This window comes from Octopus bimaculoides, chromosome 21, assembly GCF_001194135.2.
Source record: "Octopus bimaculoides isolate UCB-OBI-ISO-001 chromosome 21, ASM119413v2, whole genome shotgun sequence".
NCBI classification, from domain to species: Eukaryota; Metazoa; Mollusca; class Cephalopoda; order Octopoda; family Octopodidae; genus Octopus; species Octopus bimaculoides.
Window position 1 is genome coordinate 1,556,112 of NC_069001.1, and position 7,561 is coordinate 1,563,672.

Here is a 7,561-nt window from a genome sequence, read left to right on the forward strand (position 1 = left end):
GGTGGTGGTGGTAACAGTACTAATGGTTGTTGTGGTATGTGTTAAAATGGTCTTGCTAATGGATGTAGTTGAGGCTGATGTTGTTGTTGTAGTTCTTGTTGTTTAGTCACAGAACAGCCCTGATCAAACAAATCAAACTTAATCCAACCATGGCCATCCAATCTTTCTTCTATGACAATGTAGGACCGCATTAGTCAATATGTTCTTTCCTTTCCCAAGTCTGTAGAATGTAATTTGAGGGAGATTGCTTTGCTGTTTCTAGCAGTTTCGGCTACAACAATGTTTTATGCAATGCAGCCACTCAAGGTTTATTGGAGTGAATCTAATTGATATACTCTACTGCATGTATTGAGTACTCTTTCTGGTTAACAACACTAAATGTAAGTATGTGTGTGTGTGTGTGTGTGTGTGTGTGATCATCATCATTACAAGCAACATCATCTTCATCATTATTATAACCCTTTTTCCTTTGGAAATCAGAGGTACCCACTCAAAGTGTCACTTACCCTTAATGGTGGGAAAGTAGTTTTATATACGAATCTATCTTTTGCTGAGGAATGTCATGTCTGAGACTATTTTCCAATGAGATAATGTCAAGTTTACTGAGGCCAAATGTGACTTGCAGAAAATACCAATTCTATTATAAATTATTTAACGTCATTACTGAAATAAAAATGAAATTTAATTTCTCGGTTAAAGGGTTAACACCCCCTTCTCTATGCTTCCATGGGTCACACGGAATTTACTGATGCAGCTTTTCTGTCCAGGTGTCCTTGCTCTCAACACCTCTCACCTGTAAATGTTAGCTAAGTGACATTTTGATTAAAAGATGATTTAAGACATTCTAAGTTGATTTTGATCATTTTTTTCTTGCCCAATACATACAAACATCTTCTTTTCTTTTTTTTTGTCTCTTTTTATTTGTTTCAGTCATTTGACTGTGGCCAAACTAAGCTAAGAGCACTAGATTCCTTGGAAGAAAGCAGCAAATGTATACGAAAACAAGGATGGGAAAAAAAAAACGAGGAAATACATATAAATTTCTATATGCATAAATAAATTTCTATACGCTGGAACTGGAACATGCCTTACATATACACACACTCATACACATATGCTTGTCATATACACACACATATACACATGAAATATATTCTCATACAATACCTATATACATATACATTCACAAACACAGGCCCACACACACACACACACATACACGGCCCCAAACATACGTCTATGAATACTAAGATACACTCTCTATGACTACCCGACTTCTCTCAACCTTCCCATACATCTCTCTCCATACACAAAGATTTATTATAATTCCTCTTGTGAAGCCAACCGTTCTACAGAACACAAATGTGAAGCCAGTTGTTGACGCTTGAAGGATTGAGAGAGTCTGGTTGCTTGCAGGAACCACGTTCTACAATGTTTGTCCGAATTCTGTTTCCATATAACTGTCTGAATGGCCTGGTAATTCCTCGTTTTCGCATTTCTGTGTCTGTTGATAAAACAGTTGCTGAATAGCTTCGGCGTAGTCCAGATTCATCAGGCAGTAGTGCTTCGATCAAAGACAATCCAGCCGAGACCATCCAACTGGTTTATTTTTTACTTGGTCATTTTTGTTTGTTTTCTTGACACATGTGCAGGTATGGCTGTGTGGTTAGGAAGCTGGCTTTGTAACCACACTATTCTGGGTTCAGTCCCACTGTGTGGCAAGTCGGACAAGTGTCTTGTACTTGAGACCACGGCTGATCAAAGCCTTGTGAGTGAATTTGGAAGAAGGAAATCATGGAAGTCCATTGTATAAATATGCGTGTGTGTGTGTGTGTGTGTGTGTGTGTGTGTGTGTGTGCTTGTGATCTTTACCTCCTTCACTGCTTGACAACTGATGTTAGTTTGTTTACATCCCTGTAACTTAGTGCTTTGGCAGAAGAGAGTTAATAGAATAAGTACGAGACTTTGAGAATAAGTACTAGCTTCGATTTGTTCAGCCAAACCCTTCAAGGCAGTGCCCCAGCTTGGTCATAGTCTAATGAGGGGAACAAGTGAAAAACAAAAGATAAAGGATACTGTGACTCAGACCTTATTATGCATTTATTTTTAAGATGGAAGTTGTGATTTGAATGACAACTAGCTGCTATTTCTAGCATGTCGTGTGACCATGGAGAACCCATTTCCTTGATGACTCTTCCACTGATATTGTTTCAAATTTGTGTATATATATATATGATGATGATGATGATGATGATGATGATGGGGTCGGTGGTGATGATGATGATGATGATGATGTGGTCAGTGGTGATGATGATGACGATGACAATGATGATGTTGTTGATGGTGGTGGCGGTGGTGGTGGTGATGATGATGATGATGATACCGTTAATATTATTACAATTACAGGAATAATAATAATAATGATTATTATTTATTTTTAATCCACTACAAAGAAAATAGTAAAAAGTTAATAATAAACTAAGAAAAAAAAATAATGATAAATAATAATAATAATAATAATAAAAATAAAGTAAAGCTATAATAACCAACAATAATAACAGCAACAACAACAACAATAATAATAATAATAATAGTAAAAATCAAAAGAGTGAGGAAACAAAGAAAGCAATATTGAAATTGCTTTCTTTGTCTTTTTTTCGATTTCCTTCATTCTTTCTTTCTTTCTTTCCTTCATTGTCTTCTGTATATTTTTCAATTTTTGTTTCGTTTTTTTTCTTTTTTCATTTATTCTTTTCCAATTTAGTTGCATGTTTAAAGACTAAAGATGACCGCTTTCTGAGTTGTTTGATAATTGAGAAAGGAAGAAAAAAAAAAAAATAATAATAATAATAATAACAATGACAACATAATGACGATGATGATGATGATGATGATGATTAATAACAGTAATAATAACAACTAATAACAACAATAATAGTTACAAGCAGCAACAGCAGCAGCAGCAGCAGCAGTAGCAGTAGCAGTAGTAGTAGTAGTAGTAGTAGTAGTAGTAGTAAGAGGAGGAGGAGGAGTAGCAGCAGCAGCAGTCATTGTAGGAGATTTAAGAATCATGAAAATAATAACATGTACAATAATAGTAATAATTATTATTTCTAAATTAAGCAGAAGGCCAGTTGTTTTGAGGGGAGGGGACGCGTTTAGTCAATATAATTCCCTTCTCTCTCCTATTTGACTGATACTGTATCTTCTCAACCCTTGGAAGGATGAAAGGCAAAGTCGATCTCTGTAGGTGTTTTGCAAACAAACTGGCCCACGCAAGGGCTACCAGTCGAGAGCTCCGCAGTCAGCAAGTGTCTGGGGTCTTTAGGAGCGAATGTGCACCGTTTTGGGGGCCTACCTCTACACGGCATCAATGCGCCCTCCCCCCTACCTTACTGATATGAGACCCCCTCTTGCTAGATCAACTGGTTATCAAATAAAGCTCAATATTCTTCTAGCCATTGCTCATCGTCTCTTTTTAACCAAATCCAGTGGCTAACCTTTTCCAAAACACAGAGAACCGGAAGAAATACCACAAGGCATCTTCTCTCTGATGTTTTAACAATTTCTGCCAAATGGCCTGCCTTCATAATGATAATAATAATAATAATAATAATAATAATTTCTACTACAAGCACAAGGCCTGAAATTTGGAAGCAAATTTCTTACCACACAGCCACACCTATGTTCATACAAGAACGGTTTCAAATTTTAGCACAGGGCCAGCAATTGTTTAAAAGGAAAGGGAAACTGATTACATCAACCCTTGTACTTGACTGGTACTTTAATTTTTCATTGACCCCCAAAAAAATGAAAGGCAAAAAAAGACATTGGCAGATTTGAACTGAGAACATATAAAAGACGAGACCAAATACTGTTATGCATTTTTTTCTGACACTGTAACAATCCCACCGGCTCTAATAGTACTACAAATTCTAATTCTAATACTAATACTGATGATGATGATGATGATGATGATAGTAATAATAAAAACAACAACAACAACAACAGTATTACAGACAGTATGTGGATTGACTTAAGAAAATGCATCTAGGCAACCTTGATGAGAGGAAAAAGGAAAAAAAATTATGAAAGCACAAATAAGACATCGGATTAGGAAACAGAGATAAGAGAATTAGACCAAACAACAAATATTTAGGAATTAAATGAATGAACTAGACAGAGAACAATGTAGACAAATGAAAAACAAGGTTAGAAAGGAATATTGTAGATGCATTAGGTTTATAGTTAAAACAGAACTACATGCTAAAAATAAGCTAATAGGCATCGATACTTTAGCTGTTCCAGTAATCAGTTCTAGTTGTAGTATGTTTGGTTAGATGTGAAGAGAATTAGCAAGACAAGACGGAGGGGGGGTGGGTGAGAAACAAGAGAAATAATGACCGTGTTTAAGACGTTGCCTACGTGTTATGCGGAAAACCTCAGGGTATATCTATATGTGTGTGTGTGTGTGTAGATACATACACACACACACACACACACATGTATACACATGTATACACATATAAACACGCACACTAATATGGCTATTTTGTGTAGGTTGAATATATGTGTGTGTGTACATATATATATATATATATATATATATATATATATATATATATATATATATATATATACATATATATATAATGATATTCAAGATGCGCAAAATAGCTGAATTAGGGACTATATATGTATCATCATCATCATCATCATCATCATCATCAGCATCAACATCAGCATCAGCATCATCCTTTAACGGTTAAACTCTTTCTGTTTCTCCATCTTTCATATGCACATGTACACACATACAGGTGTGTGTGTGTATATATATATATATATATTTCCCTTCATCATCATCATCATCATCATTTAATGTGTGTTCTTGATGCTGGCATGAGGTGGATGGTTGAACAGAAGCTGGTAAGCAAGAGAATCATAGCAATCTCCTATTGCCAACCACTTTGCAGAGTGGAGTAGGTGCTTTTTTCTGCGACACCAGCACCAGTGAGGTCACCAAGTAACCTGCAGGACCTTCTGAGTGGAGAAGCAGTATTGGAGAGGGAGGTGGGTTTATGCCGGCTGATGAGAGGTTAAAATATGAAAGAGGGACGAGAACGGGTGTCTTGCTATAGAGGAGATGCATGATTACTCCATCCAGGTGGATGAGAAAGATGGTGGTGGTGGTGGAGAGGTATTGGGGGTCTACCCTCAAGTTACAACAAGAAGCAATATGAATGGGTCAGTCAGTTCGAGGGAGAGTGAGAGGTGAGTGGTGGATGGAGAGAGATGGAGATGCAGAGAGTGGTGAACACATAATACAAATGAAAATGAAAAAAACTGAAACAGTGTACAGAGCTGTGCCTCGTTATGGAGGAAAAAGCACTCAGTAGAAATAAAGCTATCAGATTAAAGGTGCGGTTGAGAGGCCAAAGTACGACATGTGTGTTTTTGTAGACATGAGCATTTCAGGGAAGAACTCGATGGGATTAAAATTTAGAGTAATATATAAAGTAATACGAAACTAAGCAAACAAACAGAATTAAATCCAAGTTGGGGGGGGGGGCAGATATCTTAAAATATTGAATATATTCCAAGTGCAGAGACATATAAGCATGCTTCTAGTAAGTGTGTGTGTATATGTATATATGTATATATATATATATATATATATATATATATATATATATATATATATATATATATATATGTATGTATGTATATATTCAAGTGAAAAGATACAATAGACACATAGAACCCTCATCAGTTGGGTACCATATGAAGACAAATTTGAATTGCATAATAAATCTATACAAATCTCTCTTTCTCTTTCTCTCTCTATGTATACACACACACATACACCACACAAACACATATGAGAGATGTAGAAAATAAAATGTAAATATTGAGTTGAAATTCTTATGAAATTTGAATTTCATGTGTGTGTGTGTGTCTGTGTATATATACACACACACATTCACATTCAGTGAGATATTAGAAATTGTACATATGAATGGTTACGTGTGTGTGTCTGTGTGTATGAGTGTAAATTCATATGTATATATACATACTCAGACACATATATGCAAATAGGTGTACATAAACATAAGCATGAATAAAAGGTATTTACATATGAATATATGTCTGTGTGTGTGTATTTGTGTTTGTATGTGCATGTGTATTTCCATGTGTGTGTGTGTGTAAAAGCCATCATGTATACGAGTGTATATCCAATATCTTGTAATGTTGTTTATTCATGTATTGTACACAGTTCATATTGAATGGCGCGTTTGGTTTCAATATTGAAAAATTGCTTATTTGGAAGAAATAGTGAAACCACCATCCCTAAGTGGAAATAATGAAGTTTCATACATTCATACATATGGACATATATGTATACATATACACACATACATACATATATATATATATATATATATATATATATATATATATATATATGTATATATATATATATATATATATGTATGTATGTATGTATATGTATACATATATACATACATATATATACATGCAGATATATATATATAAATATACATATACACATGTATATGTGTGTGTGTGGGTATCTGTGTGTACATATGATGATATAAGTATGCAGATATTTCTTGCTCTATATTTTACATATATATATATATATATATATATCATGCACATACATACATACACACATACATACACACACACACACACACACACATATATATATACACACACACACACACACACACACACAAACAATCACACCATCAATGTATTGCTTGTGGTTGTCCATCAAATTTGGTGATGAATAGAATGAACACACACACACACACACATACACACACACACCTGCATACACACACGCGCACACAAACATACACTTACACACGTCCATCGATGCATACACTTGTAAACACATACATACAATCATACGTACATAGAAATTACACATAGTGGAAGCAAACAAATAAAAAAACCAACCAAATAAATAAATAAATAATAATTTACAAAAACAACAACAAAGATTAAAAAAAAAACACGTATAAAACAATAACAGAAGCAATAAGACAAACAAATTGTGGCCGACCCCCGTGCAAGTCGTCTTTATTATTTCTCCTACGATGGAAAATCTCTGAAACCTTTAGCAAGATTAGTCACAGTCACATATATTTAGATAGAATAAACCATTTTACCATTTTCTCAGTCATATTGGAAGAATTTCTGAAGGGAAATAACTAGTTTGCTACATTCTTTTTTTACCTTCGTGTGTGTGTGTGCCCATGTATTTATGTTTGTGTGTGCATTTGTGTTTGTGAATATGTATATATGTATGTATATATGCATGTATGCACACACAGAAATATATATATATACATATATATATAGACAAAGCATGGGTTTAAGGAGAAAAGTCCGTCTGTTTTTATTTTATTTTTATTTTAAAAAACAATGGCCATTCAACACATTGAGGTCCGGCTTTAACTGCTCTTTCTCCCTCTCTTTGTCTTTATATATATATTTATATATCTATATATATCTATCTATCTATCTATAT